Source organism: Rhinopithecus bieti, unplaced genomic scaffold (genome assembly GCF_001698545.2).
Source record: "Rhinopithecus bieti isolate Rb0 unplaced genomic scaffold, ASM169854v2 scaffold_2439, whole genome shotgun sequence".
Classification (NCBI taxonomy): Eukaryota; Metazoa; Chordata; class Mammalia; order Primates; family Cercopithecidae; genus Rhinopithecus; species Rhinopithecus bieti.
In genome coordinates this window covers 2555719-2574318 of record NW_016804232.1, presented here as the reverse complement: position 1 = coordinate 2574318, position 18600 = coordinate 2555719, and positions in this window count along the sequence as shown.

Genomic DNA, 18600 nt, shown 5'->3' with positions numbered 1-18600 from the left:
ATGGGATTGTCTTCTGATTTTTTTTTTCAAATAGGTAATTGTTAGTGTATAGAAGTACAACTGATTTTTGCATATCGAATCTGTAACCTGAAACTTTACTAAATTCGTTTAGTTGTTTAAATCAGATTTTTTGTGGAATCTTTAGAATTTTTCTATATATAAATCATGTCCTTTGCAAACAGGGACAATTTTACTTCTTTCTTCCAAATTTGGATCCCTGTAATTTTTTAAAAATTTAATTGCTCTGGGTAGGGCTTCTAGTACTATGTTGAATACACGAGACAAGAATAGACAGCCATATCTTAATTCTGATCCTAGGGGAAAGGTTTTCAGCTTTTGGCCATTGAAAATGATATTAGCTGTTAGATTATCATATGTGGTTTTTATTATTTTGAGGCCCACAGTACCATACTGTGTTGATTACAATAGCTTTGATAGCTTTTTACTGTATCTTGAAATCAGATTATGTGATGCCTCCAGTTTTGTCCTTTTCTTAGGATAATGGCCTCCAGCTCCATCTATGTTGCTGCAAAGGTCATGCATGATTTCATTCTTTTTTATGGCTACGTAATATTCCATGATGAATATGTATATTTTCTTTATCCACTTTACTGCTGGTGGGCATCTAGATTGATTTCATGTCTTTGCTATTGTGAATAGTGCTGCAATGAACATACACATTCACGTGTATTTATGCTAAAGCGATTTATATTCTTTTGTTTATATACTCAATAATGGGATGGCTGGGTCAAATAGTAGTTCTGTTTTAAGTTCTTTGAGGAGTTGCCACACTGCTTTCCACATGGCTGAACTAATTTATATTCCCACCAGCAGTGTATAAGTGTTCCCTCTTCTCTGAAACCTCACCAGCATCTGTTATTTTCTGATTTTTTTAATAATAGCCATTCTGACTGGTGCGAGATGGTGTCTCAATGTAGTTTTGATTTTCATTTCTCTAATGAATAGTGATGTTAAGTATTTTTTCAGATGCTTGTTGGTCACATGTATATCTTCTTTTGAAAAGTGTCTGTTTGTGTCCTTTGTCCACTTTTTAATGAGGTTGTTTTTTGCTTGTTGATTTAAGATCCTTTATATAGATTCTGGATATTAGACCTTTGTTGGATGCATAGTTTGCATATATTTTCACCCATTGTATAAGCTGTCTGTTTACTCTGTTGATAATTTCTTTTTCTGTGTAGAAGTTCTTCAGTTTAATTAGGTCCCATTTGTCAATTTTTGTTTTTGTTGCAATTGCTTTTGGCATCTTCATCATGAAATGTTTGCCAGGTTGTATGTCCAGAATGGTATTACCTAGGTTTTCTTTCAGGATTTTTATAGTTTTAAGTTTTGTATTTACATCTTTAGTTCATCTTGAGTTGAATTTTGTATATGGTGTAAGGAAGGGGTCCAGTTTCAATCTTCTGCATATGGCTAGCCTGTTATGATAGCACCATTTTTTTTTGAATAGGGATCCTTTTCTCCAATGCTTATTTTTGTCAGCTTTGCTGAAGATTGGATGGCTGTAGGTATGCAGGATTATTTCTGGACTTTATTCTGTTCCACTGGTCTATGTGCCTGTTTTTGTATCAGTACCATGTTATTTTGGTTACTGTAATCTTAACCTTGTAGTATATGTGTTTTTTGTTTTGTATTGTTTTGTTTTTTTCTTGAGACAGAGTCTCACTCTGTTGCCCAGGTTGGAGTGCAGTGGCATGATCTTGGCTCACTCTGCCTCCCAGGTTTAAGTGATTCTCCTGCCTCAGCCTCCTGAGTAGCTGCAATTACAGGTGCCTGCCACAATGCCCAGCTAATTTTTGTATTTTTAATAGAGACAGGGTTTTGCCATGTTTGCCAGGTTGGTTTCGAACTCCTGACATCAGGTGATCTGCCCACCTTGGCCTCCCGAAGTGCTGGGATTACAGGTGTGAGCCACCATGCCCAGCCCCTTGTAGTATAGTTCAAAGTCAAGTAAATTAATGTGGCCAGCTTTGTTCTTTTTGCTTAGGATTGCCTTGACTATTCAGGCTCTTTCTTGGTTCCATATGAATTTTAGAACAATTTTTTTTCTAATTCTGTAAATTTTAAAAAACTATTTCTTTATTGATTTATTCTTTGACCCATTGGTTGTTTACTAGTATGCTGTTTTAGTCTCCTTGAATTTGTTAACACTTGTTTCATGGCCTACCTAACCTTTGATTTATCCAGAAGAATGTTCCATGTGCATTTGTAAAGAATGTGTATTCTGCTCCTGATGGATGGAATATTCTTTTTATATCTGTTTGATCCATTTGATCTATAACGTTTGAACAGTATGGTTCAAATCCACTGTTTCCTTACTAGTTTTCTCTCCAAATAATCTATTCATTGTTGAGAGTGGGGTATTGAAGTCCCTTACTGTTATTGTATACATGTCTATTTATTTCTTTTTCTGTTACTATCAGTGTTATATATTTAGGGACCCTGATGTTGGGTGCATATATATTTATAATTGTTATGTCTTCCTGATGAATTGACCTTTTTATCATTAAATAATGACCTTCTTTGTCTCTTGGGACAGTTTTGACTTGAAGTCTATTTTGTCAAATATAAATATATATAAACATAGCTACTCCTGCTCCCTTTTGGTTACTGTTTGCACAAAATATCTTTTCTACTCCTTCTTTTCCACCTGTGTGCCTCCTTAAAGCAAAAACGAGTCTCTTTTAGGCAGCATATAATTAGATCTTATTTTTAAAAATTTGTTCAGTCATTCTGTCAATTTACATTTAAAAGTAATTACCAGGTCTGGGCACAGCGGTTCATGGCTGTAATCCCAGCACTCTGGGAGGTCACAATGAGAGGATCATGAGGCCAGGAGTTTGACAGCAGCCTGGGCAACATGGCAAGACCCTAGTTCCACAAAAGAAAAATTTTTTAATTAGCCAAGTGTGGTGGTGCACACCTGCAATCATAGCTACTTGAGAGGCTGAGGAGGGAGGATTGCTTGAACCCAGGAGTTTGAGGCTACAGTGAGTTATGATCACAGCATTGCACTACAGCCTGGGTGACAAAGCAAGACCCTCTCTCTAAAAAATCTTTAATTTTAATTAAAAAGGAAGTAATTTCTGAGAGGTAAGAACTTAATGTTGACATTTTGTTTATTGTTTCCTGATAGTATTATATTCCTTTATTCATTTTTTCCCTCTTGCTGTCTTCTTTTGTGATTTGATAAATTTTTATAGTAGTATGATTTGATTTCTGTCTCTTTATCTTTTGTGTATGTACTATAGGTATTTGTTTAATTTTGTGGTTATCATGAGGCTTACATTACACATCTTACAGTTATAAAAGTCAATTCTAGGCTGATAATAATTATGACCACATATAAAAACTCTACACTTTAACTTCTCCTCCCTCCACATTTTACTATCGATGTCAAAATTTACACCTTTTATATATTGTGTATCCATTAACAATTATTGTAGCTATAGTTATTATTAATACATTTATCTTTTAACTTTATACTGGAGTTAAAAGTGACTTATTCACCACTTTTACAGTATTATTCCACCACTTTTACAGTATTATTCTGAGTCTGATCGTATTTTTATCCTTAGAGTGAATTTTATATATTCTTTTTTTTTTTTTGAGACGGAGTCTTGATCTGTCACCAGGCTGGAGTGCAGTGGCGTGATCTCGGCTCACTGGAATCTCCACTTCCTGGGTTCAAGCAATTCTCCTGCCTTAGCCTCCCAAGTAGCTGTGATTACAGGTGCAGGCCACCACACTCAGCTGATTTTTTTTTATTTTTAGTAGAGACAGGGTTTCACCATGTTAGCCAGGATGGTCTCAATCTCCTGACCTCGTGATCCACCCGCCTTGACCTCCCAAAGTGCTGGGATTACAGGTATGAGCCACTGCACCTGGATGAATTTTATATTTTCATATGTTTTCAGGTTGTTAGTTAGCATCATTTTTTCAACTTGAACTCTCTTTAGTATTTCTTGTAAAGTAGGTCCAGTGGTAATGAACTCCCTCAGCTTTTGTTTGTCTGGGAAAGTCTTTGTCTCCCCTTAATTTTTGAAGAATGGCTTTGCTGGGTATAATATTCCTGGTTGGCAGTTTTCGTTCTTTTTTTCTTTCAGTACTTTATATATCATCTCACTTTCTCCTGGATTGCAAGGTTTCTGCTGAGAAATATGTAGATAGTCTGAAGAGGATTCCATTTTATGTCATAAGTTGCTTCTCTTGTGCTGCTTTGATAATTTTCTCTTTGACTTTGACTTTTGGGAATTTAATTATAATGTGTCTCAGTGAAGATCTCCTTATGTTCAACCTATTTGGAGTTCTTTGGACTTAGTAGTAGATCTGGATATTTATTTCCCATTCCAGGTGTGATAAGTTTTCTGTCATTATTTTTTAAAATATGCGTTCTGTTCCTTTCTCTTTCTCTGCTCCGTTAGAACTCCCATAATGCTTACATCGGGTTCCCTTGATTGTGTCTCTTAAGTTCCATAGACTTTCTTGACTCTTTTTTCTTTTATTCCTCTACTTGGGAAATTCCAAATGACCTCTTTGAGCTTGCTAATTCTCCTTTTGCTTGATTGAGTCTGTTGTTGAGTTCTTTATGAAAATTTTCAGTTTAAACATTATGCTCTTAAATTCTAGAAATGTTTAGTTCTTTTTTATGGGTTGTCTCTCTTTGTTGAATTTCGAATTATGTTTGGTATTGTTTTCCTAGTTTTGTTTAGATTTCTATCAGTATTCACTTGTATCTCACTGAACTTCTTTAAGGCAATTAGTTTGAATCCTTTGTAAAGGGGTTCATAGATCTTCATTTCTTTAGATTACTTCATTTTGTTCCTTTCTTGGTGTCGGTTTTTCTGATTATTCATGTTTCTTGTGGCATCTGAAGAAGTAAGTACCTCCTCCAGTCTTTACAGACCATCTTCACCAGGGAAAGCCTTTTACCAGTCAGCCCATGCAGAGATTCTGGGTAGGCTAACTGGTGTGGCTTGTGGGCAGGCTTGCTGCTGGACTCTTCAGGCAGGATGGCCTGATGCCTGAGTCAGCAGCTGAGCAGGCCTGGAGCTTGAGCCCAAAGGGGCTGGCCTGGTGCTAGGGTCCACTGGGATGAGCCTGACGACTGAGTCCTCAGATGAGCCTGGGTTCATGGGGGTGAGCCAAGAGCAGAGACAGGGAAATGGCCTGGACATGGCACAGCATACCTAGAGCCTGGGTCCACAAGGGTGAAAGCCCAAATATATTAACACAACACTCAGCAGCTTACATACTCTTAAGCTTACCTCTCCTGTTGCTCACTTGTCTCCTCATCATGCCCCATATGGCAACCACACAGATCTTTTATTCGTTCAATGATTGAATCAGTGTTCACTGAACAACTACTATATGTCAGATATTCTGTCACTGCTAAGTGAAAGATGCAGTATGACTGACCTCATGGAGCTTGCATTCTACAGGACAAAGGGGGAAATAAACACAAATACCCAAATAACATGGTTGTCAGGTATTATGCAGAAAACAAGGTGGTTAAAGGGTAGAACCTGAGTTGTGGGGCTATTTTGTATAGTGCATGAGACGTAGTCTTTGAACTTAGACTTTGAACTCAGGGAAGTGATAATCTTTTAGTCTTTTCCTCCAATTTTCTTGGAAAAGGTCCAGTAGAATAGAACCATGAGAACTGTGGTCAGTAGATGATAACCTACTTGACCTATATTAATAAGTCAAAGGAAGTTTATTAGGCAAGATATTGGTGATGAGACAATTTGCTATGTGTCCACGTGGGATTCCACAGAAAGAGATCTCCATCTGGGGGATAAGAATCTACTCTCAAGCTCTCAGCGTAGTGAATTATGAGGACCTGAGTATGTGCTCTGTTTCTGATTCTGGAGACAGCTAGGGCTCATGACCAAGTCCTTAAAAAGGCCCCTGGGAACTACTCTTGATGGCATTTGGGTGCTTGGGATAATGCATAACCTTTCCAAGATCCTGTCTTAAAGTCCATGCCAAAGTTAACAGTACTCTGAGACACCCTCTCCTCCCAGTAAGGTGGATCCACAGAACATATAAACCTCAAGGATTGCAACTAGCAGTCCTCCCAGGGAACACTTCAGACTATGTGTTTCAAGACCATCAGTCCAGCTAAAAGTTACAGACTGATCCCCCGTATTTTCCAGATGTCCCTTGAGAGCCATGGCAGCCAGCTGGCTGGCCTACCCACCAGGGTCCATGCTCTTACCAGCTGTGATCCACCACTGCCTGACCAGCCCATCGATGTACTTCAAGGCACAGCTTAACTTCTGGACCAGCCCTCTTCCCCCACCCTCCCACCCCATTCATCACAGTCAAGCTCCAGTGCATTTGCATTTTCTTGCCACTTTTGTGCCAAAAGAAAATCAGTCAAATAAAACACAATCCATGCAGCAGTATCAGGCCACATTGTCTCGGTCTAACTAACTCTGACAGCTAAGGGAGGAGAGCAGCAAAGCCAGCCTGGCTGAACAGCAGCCATGGCTCTGGTTCCAGAAACAGAAGTGGACACCGCCACACCCAGGTGCGTCTGAGTACCCTTCCAATGCATACTTGGGAGTAGGTGACCTGGGCTCTTCTCAGACTTCCTCCTTGACACCTCTCTTCCACCTGTAATCCCATGGCCCTGACTGATGCAGTGAGCAGTACTTGTCTGTGATCTGCCATAAATCCTCCCAAGTGCAGGTGCACCCAACCCATGCCCGTAATCTCTGCTTGGGTGTTCCAGTCTACCACACCCAAAGTGCACCTTGCCTTATTATGTGACATGGTTGTTTTTTTAAAAACCTATGAATGTGCCTTAAAGCACAAGGCTTAGAATGTCACCAATTTTTGCTTCTTATGCAAATCAAGCTTATTTTAACTTTTCAAAACAATGCTGAAAAACCTGATCTTGGGTATATCTCTACCTTCCCTTCTTTTCTTTTCTTTCTTTTTTTTTTGGAAGGAGCCTTGCTCTGTCGCCAGGCTGGAGTGCAGTGGCATGATCTCAGCTCACTGCAACCTCTGCCTCCCGGGTTCAAGTGATTCTCCTGCCTCAGCCTCCCTATCTCTACCTTTTGTGGTAGACAGTAGAAAAAGTGGTAGAGGTAGAAAAAGTACCTTTCTTTCTACTTCATAGAGAACCATTTGCATATATTCCCAGAGTTTTCCAAGTCTATGTTGGAGGCAGAGTAGGAGAGGAAGCCTGCTGTAGAAGAAGTGACATAGATTTAGGAGTGAGATGTCCCAGGTTTCAGTCCAACATGAGTTCCTATTTGTCTGTGTAGCCACTTTATTCTCTGACACTCAATATTTTATCTGCAAAATGAGGGCATGGATGTCTGTGGAGCATAGGGTAGTAGAAAAGGCATTGGCTTTGGAGTCAGACGTACTTTGTTTTCGACCCCAACTCTGCCACTTCAGGGATAAAATAAGATGCTGCATGTAGAACGCTTAGTGCCACACCTGCCATAGTGAGCCCTTTAGTGGCACCTGACCCTGCTGAGCCTTCCCTTGTTTGAAAGCACTTTCCAGTCCCCACTTTCCGGTACCACATTCCTCTGCTTTTCATCCAACTTTATTGGTAACTTCTTTCAGTATCCTTACTGGCTCTGTCTTCTCCTTCCAAACACAAAATTTTGGAGTTGCTTGGAGGTTATTTCCAGAATCCTGTCTTTTTCCTCTCTTCCAGGAAGTTCAGTCCTCCCACCTTTGTCTCTCTGGTCCAGACCACTCCCAGGGCACTGAAAGGTCTTGGATAAACATATGCCTACTTGAGGACCTATTTGAACTTCTCAAAATCAGAATTCTTGTGTCTTCCAGCCAAAGCACCTCCTCAACCCTGTGTATTCTGTCTCAGTCAATAGCACCACTGTTGGCCTGGTTGCTGAATCCAGAAACGGGAGACTTTCTTGACCCCAACCTCTCTGTCTTCACTATTCTTCTAATCCATTATTGAACTCTGTGGTTCTATGTTAAAAAGACATTTTGAATCTATACTTGTCTCCACGACTCCTTCCACTACCCTTGTAGCAATGAAGGTCATCACAACCTCTTGATCTTACTACTACAGTAGTTTCCTAACTGGTTTCCAGCTTCCAGACCTTTTCCTATGCAACACAGTCTCCAAATATGTGTGGTCTTTCTAACCATAAGTATGTCATATCACTCAGCTGCTTAAATTCTCCTGGGTAACTTCCCATTTTATTTAGAAATGTTAGTAAATTCGGCCAGGCGCGGTGGCTCAAGCCTGTAATCCCAGCACTTTGGGAGGCCGAGGCGGTGGATCACAAGTCAGGAGATCGAGACCAAATCCTGGCTAACCCATGTGAAAACCCCCGGTCTCTACTAAAAATACAAAAACTAGCCGGGTGAGTGCGGGCGGCCTGTAGTCCCCAAGCTACTCGGGAGGCTGAGGGCCAGGAGAATGGCGTGAACCCGGGAGCAGAGGCTTGCAGTGAGCTGAGACCGGCCCACTGCACTCCACCTTGGCACAGAGCCCGAGACTCTGTCTCAAAAAAAAAAAAAAAAAAAAAAAAAAAAAAAAAAAAATATTAGTAAATTCAGACTATCCTTCGGGACTTAGAATGTTCTTTATCATCTGGCCTCTGCCTCAATCTTCAACTTCACTACATGCCACTCTCCCAGCCACTAGTTATACTGGTCCTCTTTTCCACCTTGAGGTCCTCAAAGGTTCTATTCCACAGGCTTAGGACTCCCTGCCATTTCTGGTTTACAGGACCTTTACCCAATACAGGACTCAGGTACAGGTCCAAGGGAGACAGAAGTAAGAGATCTCATGGATTTATAATTGCTCCTACTCTCTCAAGCTACATCTTTGACCAAGAGTCAAGTTCCGAAGTGGTTATTTTCCCTGGCAGTACCCTGATTTCTCATATAAACAGACTTTTCTGACCATGTCCTTCAAATAGTTCAGACCTGTCAGTAGGTCTGAATTACAGGGGTAGAAACAATCCTAAAGCATATGCTGGGATGCTCACTGCATACCAACATGGGTATCTCCAAATTATCTTGCCTGTTGGGGTTAACAGTTCTTGGAGTTGGCTAGTTAGCAAGCCTAGGAAAATGACCACTATGGAGGCATCGCATTCTGGAAGAATTTCTTAGTGTATTAGTCAGGCCATCCAACATTTTGGCCCAGCTTATTTCTTCATTCACTATTCTACCCACACATATGCATCTTGCTACCCATACACAATTCATTGCTTGATGAATTTACCTTTCACAGCTCTGTTTTCATTCTCTACCTGTGCTACTTATTTAGCCACTGTGGAAGCCACACTCTCCTTCAAGTCCTAGTCTGAATGTCAACTCATGAATACTCTGAATCTAAGTGTTCATCCCAACAGTAGCTTTCTGTTATCTTCTTGGAGCTCCAAGTGATGGTGCTTATCTCCCACTAGTGACCCCTGCCACATCCTACCATAGTAGACCAAGCACCATGCTATGCATTTCATAAGCCTTATCTAACATAGTACCTATGAGATAGGTACCATCAGTAGCCCCAGTATACTACCCATGAGAAAAATGAAGCCTAGAAAACGAAGTGGCATGTCCACATTCATAATTCAAACCCAATCTGTTTTACTCTATCATGCATTATTTTAGCCATTGCACTATTTTGCCTCATTTCAAAGCATGACTCTCCATATTCCTTGAGGCTCATCTTCATATATACTAGGCCTCCACAGCATATAAAACACTGACACTTTCCAGGTCACACACTGTTAATAGAGTGGTTTCCTATTCTGCTTCTGTAAAGTCTCTTAAAAGTGGGGGGAAGGTAAAGAAAGGTCCATCCACAACAGCATCAACTATTTGTTATAATGAGAAAAAGTTGGGAAATTGATATCTAAATGTTTCCAACACCAACATTAGCTTAGATTCTCTTCCCCACCCTTGGCCTAGGAGGGTCACACCAAGACAAGTCAGACTGCCCTTTGGAGCCCATTCATTAGAGAAGGGAAGTGTTTATGTGGCCTCAGCTTGGGATGAAATAATGATTGCCTTTCCTCCCAGCAGGTCTCACCCCATCTCAGGAAGACGTCAGGGGTCAGCACAAGGACAAACTCTGTGTTGATGAGTCATTCTGGGAGAAGGCCAATCATAGAATGGAGGTGGGCTCCAGGGACTGGTGAAAGGAAATGGTACCTTTTCCTTTAAGAACTGAGGTTGAATTTAACCTCAGTCTGATGGCATGAAAAACCACCTGGTCTGTCTGGCTGGGGATCCAGGAAAGGGAACAAGGGTCCCCAAAGAGGACTTATGGGCTAGTTTCTGCCATGGCCCTTGGGAAATCTTTGCTGCCAAGTCTCTGAGGAGCACAGGTGAGGCAGGTGTCAGAAATGCGGGCCCGTTTTGTTTTTTCCATTTGTAAATCTGGTTCCATTAAAAGAAGGAAGAAGTGGTGGAAAAAGTGTACTTTTGAGGAGGCAGTAGAGTGGTGAGGCCAACAAACTCTGGTTTCTCTCCAAGCCAGTACATCTGCTGTGGTGCCCTTGGAGTACTGTTGAATCATACGGTGAAAATGCTGGAGCTTGCAAGTATTACTGCCTTTTCTGCTTCTACTGCCATTACCACCATCCTCAACACCAATACCATAACCTTGGCCACTCTTCCAACTACCGCTACTATCACTAGCCACTCTTTAGTGTCATTGAATTATTTGGCAGGTACCATTATAGGTGATCAGATGTTTACTTTTCATTAGTGTATATAACAGGAATTATTAGAGGAAACCAAGGTTTAGAGAGGCCAGACAAGCTGACCAAGGCATACTTCTAAATGGCAGAGCTCTTACCCAAGTGCATCTGACACCAAGGCTCTGCTCTTAACCACTATGACAGATGAAATATTCCCTTTGGGATAGAGAAGAAGAGTTCAGATTAACAAACCACAAACCATAAAGTAAGGATAAGGCCTACTCCACATCTCTCATCCCCAACTACTCCTCTCCTGCTCACTCATACTTTGTGACTCCATTGCACTCTTTAGAATAACCAGTCTCTCTCCTTCTCCTTTGGGGCTATCACTCCCTTGCCTATTTCTACCATGCAAGATGTGATTGTCATGTTTCTTCTAAATTGCTGTAGCCATTCTTGCCTTCTCAGCAGGTCATTGTGACCCCTGCTTGAAAAATGCAGGAAAAAAATTCGGGAAAAAACTCTCATCCCTCAATATCAATCACTGCAGAACAGGTAGGCCAAATATTAACATGTGAGGATTTGGCCAAGCAAGGAGCATCTCCAGTCTCATCATAAAGGCATCCAGAGAACCCACAGCACCCCACTGAGTTCAGGGAAACTCAGTCATAAAGGAACATCCCATCTCTCCAGGGATCCAAAACCAGTTATTCCCTCACCAGAGGGTTATGAGCAAAAGAAACATATTTGAGTCTGGAAGCCTGAACATGCTTTTCAATCATGAGCAAAGCATTAATGTTGATACAAATCTGGACAGGGAGACAGTCTGCTGAAGGTTCCTGAAGTCTTTTCTCTGCTATGCCAGCAGCTTAGGAGAGAATCACCCAGGTAGCAGTTTCCTATTGCTGGCTTGGAAAGTTTTCCAGTGGACTCTTCAAGCATAAATATATTGGAATGAGTCTGATCCCAGGAAAAGCAACAAATATCAGGAAAGTGGAACATAAATCTTGCCTAGGGTGGAGATTCCTTGACAGTAAGATTTTTTTTTTCACTAGTGATACAAGAGAGAATGTGAAAGTTCAGCCTGATTTTGTGAGCTATGATCATAGTGTTTCTCTTTCTGGAAGAAACTTGGCATTGCAGAGTGCTTCTGTGATTTAAGCTTATGGAAACTGAATTTACTGGAGACTCTGTCTGTGGTTGCATATCCTGCTCCCACAGTTGGAAGCCAGTTCAGTGGGATATGCCCTGAAGTTGGTAGACAAGGATTGATTGATGTTTTGGGACTGAGATAGGGATAAATCAACCCACTGCTTATACTTATAGTAAAATACATGGAAAGTAAAGCATGTTTCACATTACAAAATTCATACATTAAAACAGGTAAAGTACATCCTGGAAAGTCCCACCCTTAACTTCTAGAAGGCCAATTTAACACTATTTACAACAATTATAGCAGCCAACATTTAACAAGACCTTATTCTGTAGTAAGCATTTTGCATGTATCATGTCACTCAATCATCCTGACAATTCTATGAGATAAATAGCTATATTATGCCTATAGGTAAAACTGACACAGAGAGGATCAGAAACTTTTCTAAGTTCATACAGAATATGGGTCAGCATAAAGATCTGACCTTAGGGTGTTAAGGTCAATGCCTATGCTATTAACTTCTATATAATGCAAACTAAGGATCAAATAAAAGAAACTCAAAGAGTTCCAATTTAATTGTTGTTTCCCATTCTCTAACTCTTGAGATTCTCAAAGTCATACATGAAGGTAGACTTTAGGAATAAAGAACAGCTGAGTTACTGGGGCCAAGGTCCCAAACCACCAGAGGCAAGCTTTTTTTTTTTTTTTTTTTTTTTTTTTTTTCCAAATATACAAGGGAAAGGTCTTCACCTCTTGCAGTTCATGAGCTGGACAGATATCTAATTAAGAAGCCTGTACTGTTAAGAAGAAAGTATGGTGAGTTCTGATGAACTGACCACACAAACTTAAGTCGGGAACACCGAGTTCTCATTGCCTTGGTTTAATCTCATGCTTTCATTTACGCAGGACATCTAAACCAAAAGGTTGTCGGAGCCAAGGACTAAGACAGCAAAAGAGTCCTAAGAAGAAGGAGAAGAAAGCAGGCTGATCCACATGTACTAGAAGCACAGAAAGGTCTTCGAAGCTAAATGAAGGAACAGATGGAGATGGGCTCAAGTTTTTGAGCTTCCAAACAATATGGAATAATTCTAAGAAATAACCAAGGATGAATTGTTGCTCCTAGAAGAAAAAAAACATACGAATCCAGTTTTACCTGACAAAACACCAATTCTGATTACCACTTTTATCTCTTCTTGACTTCAAACTTGAACCAGAAAATTAATAACATATTTATTAATTTGTTTCATTGTTTTTTCTCATCAATTACATTTATACAATTTCAGGGAGGCCAATGTTCACCTATAACATCTTTATTATTTTTAACTTTAACCTGAATTCAATGGGTAGCAGACTTCACATGCAATTAGTGTGAGCCTTAATCAAAGAGCTTTATTGTGTGTTCTAACAGGAAGCATATCTATAGTCCTCTTCTGTTGATGACAGTGGGGATCTTGAGAGCACACACACAGACACACACAGCCTTGATGTGTGCTACCAATAAAATACATTCTACAGGGACCATTGAGTATTGCCTTCCATAGGAGAAGAGAGGATAAAATTTTATAGCAGGAAGTGGCTAAGATGATCCTCTTTATAACCTGACCATAAAGAAATAGAACCAGTGGATGATAGACACCAGGGCTCCATGCTCCACAGAACAACTGGGTCATTTTGACTGCTTCTGAATAGAAGTAAACAAAGCTTTATGTAAAATTGTTTATACTGGCCAGACTTCAAGAACTTCAACTTTAGTGTTGGATATTTCAAAACCTTCATAAATTAATGGATTATTCCTCCATAATTGGAGCCCAGTGGATCATCTTCTGATGCCTGGAGGGCAATGGAAGACATTCCTATGCGTGGCAGATCTAGTCAGTTGCTCTCATCTATAACAAGGGCATTTCATAACTTCCAATACTTTGTCTAAAAGGAAACTATGAAGCAAACAAAGGTTGAGAAAAGGGACCTTTCTCAGGGATTCAGACAAATATTAGAGCCAATGTTGATTTCCTTAGCAAACCAAACGATTCTTTTTGTGATGGTTTTCACATGTGCATTTTTACTATCCTAGTCCTTAATGTTACTTTACATTATGCCTTTTTCCAGGGCTTACCCTTTAGCTTGTTGAGCTCCTCCTTAGGCTTTCCCTGGGATGGGAGCAAAGGCTTCAGAATAAACACAGTTCTTCTATCAACAGGACTTCATCTTGACTCTCTCCAGAACCACACTATGTGGTAGAAGCCAGTGTCAACTTCCACATGGTGAAGGATGCCACTGTGCCTGAGATCTGCAAAAGATATGGAGGTTATTTCCCAGCCTGCTGCTTTACTTGGCATGCAACTATTATGTTAAGAAAGGCCTTAACAATGTCCTCTTTTATATCAGGATATGGGGCCACCCCCATCTCCCAGCCAAAACAATAAAAGGAGCATTTGATATGCAATAAAGTGGCTGTTGCTCAGATGACCCATCCTCCCAAGTTCCATAAACATGTACCTGAGTCTTAAGGGAGAAGGCAGGAGGCTCAACTTGACAGAGAGGTTTCACTAAAATCTCTGTACATCATTGAGTCCCCAGAAGAATTGCTTTTCTATTCATGTAATGAATGGAACACAAATATGAAGAAGAATAATTCTTCCCACTTTAAAGGGAATGGGAGCAGCTTTAGCACACCGGGGAATGCAGAAAACATAGAAGAGTTGTGTTCTATATAGCAGTGACAGGTTATGGTTTCAAAGTAGCCAAGGCTTTGGCTGATGGTTCATGAGAAGAAGTTAATGATGGGTGCCTCTAGGTTTCTGAGAACATGGGAGAACATGTTACCCACGAAAACATGAGGACAGAGGCAAGCTATTTTACAAGAAACTGAAAATCTCATAGTGGAGGATGAGATGGTGAAGGGATAAGGTAGAAGTTATGTTCTGTTATGTTTTCTAATCCCACTTTTATAGTCTATATTGGTGTGAGACACATATGCTTGTACAACTTGGCCTCATAATCATTCTGCATAGCTTTCAAGGACCAAAGGCTTGAGGGTTATTCTCTCTCCACCTCACAATAAGCTGTTGACCAGAGGATCCTTCATGGTTCCATCAATATCCAATCTCTTCTAGGCCAGATGGAAAATCTACCTGGCTGCCTTTGCACACTTACAACAGAACTTCTCTTTATCAGTTCTACTCCTTCTTCCTGTCATGAAACTTTGAGCACAGGTCACTGAATCATAAACCATTAGAGTTGGAAGGTAGCCAAGAGATTCTCTGGCCCAGTGATTTTTTAACTGTTTTCATAAAAAGATTTTTTCCAAAGAAATTTTACTCAGATCTCAAAATATAAAATAAACATAGTCGCTATGATTCAACATGGCATTTTGATCATAAATTTTTATTACTTTTACCCAATAAATAAATATAGATAGTAGAATTAGAAAAAAAAAATCATCATTTTGCAGTCCCTAATGAAGCCATGGATTTAGGCAGGAACCATGAATGGGTGCTGAAATCATAAGATGAAAGATTGATCTGGAGCTTCACAATACAAAATCAGGGTGACATTCACAGAGCCCAATGATCACACCTATTATTAGTAAAAGTGGGTTAATCAGCTATGTTGTGCCTTCAGAGCAGTTGCAGCAGGGAGTATAGAGCATGACTTATGAAGTACTCTTGCCTGAATAAATAAATAAGTAAATAAACTCAAAAATCTTTCCTCTAGTTTCCAGGAAATCTAATCACATCCGTTTCCAGGAGTTATGGGTCATAAAAGCATTAAATCAAACAATACCATGAGGAAGCAAGCAGCCAAATTCAGAATGTAGGACAGTCTACAGAACTAATATCCTAGTTTCTCCAGATGATCAAAAGAATGTGCAGTGAGCTGGATTATTGCCCAATTATTCACTCCCTTTTCCTGTGAGAAGATTATACATGCAGGCCTATTGCTCTTTGGCTGACCATTCTCTCAAGGAACAGAGTATGTTCCTGTCCTATTGGTGTTGACTGGGCCCCATGACTTGCTTTGACCAATGGCAAGTAAGCAGCAGAGATTATGTCATGTCCAAGCAAAGCCACGTCAGCGATGCCATCACCAGCTTTCTTGCCCCTTTATTTCTGCCACAAGAGCGTCCTGACACAAATAGCCTGGGTCCCAGAAAAACAAGACACATGGAGAGAGGCCAAAGCACTGCCCAACTGCAGACAGTGTGCACTGTGGTCCCGAAATTAAAAAATTTAATCTTTTATGTCATAGCTGTTGAGATTTGGGGGTCATTTGTTACCACAACAAAACAGGTAAATGTAATATGGAAAAAAAATGCAAAATGAATTATTATAGAATAAAAGGAGCTGGAGAAATGTAACTATTGAAGACATTTCTTGAACCATGATTAGGCCTCATTTCAAACTATAAAATCTCACTTTGGGGAAAACAGAAGCAATATTAACAATCTTTGTGTATGACAGAATGTTAAGGGATTGTTGATTTTGTTAGGTATGAGAAGTTCATGTATGCATGTATTTCTGAGTTAGAGATGTATACTGAGATATTCAAGACACAAATGACATGATGTCTGGATTTGCTATGAATACTTCTAGAAAACAAAGTAAGAAATGAATAAGCTGTTCACAAAACATTGATAATTGTTGAAGCTAGATAATGAATACATGGAGGTTAATTACACTATTATCTCTAACTTTATACATGTTTTAAAATTTTGCCTAGTAAATAGGTTTTAAATCATAGTGAATAAATTAAAAGGTATTTCAAAAAATGACAGACAGGACATGAAGGAAGTCATCGGTAGACAAAACTATGAAATTTCTTAAATACGTAAAGTGTTTAGATGAGTGGGAACTTAGAAAGTAAGGTTGAGGGGCCGGGCGCAGTGGTTCATGCCTGTAATCCCAGCACTTTGGGAGGTCAAAGCAGGCGGATCACAAGGTCAAGAGCTTGAGACCATCCTGGCCAATATGGTGAAACCCCGTCTCTATTAAAAACTCAAAAATTAGCTGGGCGTGGTGGTGCGTGCCTGTAGTCCCAGTTACTCAGGAGGCTGAGGCAGGAGAATCATTTGAACCTGGGAGGCAGACGTTGCAGTGAGCCAAGATTGTGCCACTGCAGCCTGGCGACAGAGCAAGGCTCCATCTCAAAAAAAAAAAAAAAAAAAAAAAAAAAAAAAAAAAAAAAAAAAAAAAAAAAGAAAGTAAGCTTGAGAAAGCTTCATTCTCAAGTATGTGCATGTGTGGCAGAGGGTAGCAGGGGTTTTTCTGGTGGAGGGTATTGATCTGCCCTGGAGAGCTCAGTATAAAGCCGACAACTTTACTACATTCACCCATCCAGATATCTGCATACAGAATGATATCTGGTAAAGTATTTTCCTTCCAAGTGAAAAATAACAGTCTTCCTTTTCCTTTAAACAAGGCAAAACCTGTCTAAGGAAAACTAGAGCAGCTAATGTGGGTACTGGTGCCCAAGAGCAAAGCACTCCAAAATGTAGCATCTAGGCCTTTTCAGCCCAATAGCCAGCTCCTCCTGTTTTCACCCTACAGTGAAGCCTACCAGACAATCAGCCTTGTCCACAGAGGAATGCCAAACAGGCCAATATTGCCTTATTCTTAGATGTGAATGGACTATGAAGAATCGCTATACAATTGGGGAAGGTCTTCAGCTCAACAGAGATAAACACAGGAAAAGTGACACCAGAGAAAACAGAAATAACTAGGAAACAGGATAATATTTTTTAAAAAAGAAAATCTTTAAATTAGCATTCTCAGAGATACTGAAACAAGGCAATGCTCATAAAACAGGAGCAGAATTCTATGAAAATGGAAAAACAAGAGGTAGTAGAAAGGACTGCTGGAAATTAAAATTCAATCCTAACTCCTACCCTGCCCTGGCTTTAAAAAAAGAAGAAGAAACAACAAAAGAAGATGTAATGGAGTACCCCCAAGAGAGGAAAGAGAAATCTGATACTTTCTATCACAGGGAAAGTGAAGGAAACTTTTGGGGCACCTAGAAGTGGGAAGTAACTGAAGCAGATACGAGAAGAGTAGAATAGAAGAGAAGAGTAGTAGAAATCTGCCATTTATCTGACAGAACAGTGGAATTCTAGAGCTTTGTTTAGATCTTTGGTGTTTTCATCATGTCTGGTTTTGTCACCATGTAGTTTCAGAATATGTGACATGCACATGTGCAGAAGCAATTTAATGTGATGAGCATATTCTAGAAATGTAAAACCAAAGAAGATTCAGCAGTATATGGAGTAAATCCTCAAGTATCTAACAACTCAGCCAGGCTTTTATTTCTAGAACTGAGAATTTCAAAGTCCAGTCCCTACATTCATTGTCAGCTCTTTGTGTACACAGGTTAAGATTAAAAACAAATCTAAGAATCTCTCACCGGGATGTAAATCAGCTAGAGAAGTTCCCATCATTTTGGTTTTGAAAGCTGGAACTAAGTGGTTTTCAGATGAGAGCTATGCTTGAAATTTTTATAAAAAGAAAATGTTTGTGTGTTGAGAAAAACTCCATTCACACACACACTCCCCACTCATTGAGTACATATTAATTCACTGCAGTACATTATCAAAAAACTAAAGAATATGTCAAAATTATTTTTACACTGGTTAAGTCTAAGAGATTTATAGAACCCATGGCTAATGATTTTGGGGGAAATATCCAATAACGAACCTTGGAATCACATGTCATTTCTGGTAAACACACACAGACACACATTTGGGTGTAACATGAAAGGTATTCTTAGAAAGCACTTGCTAAA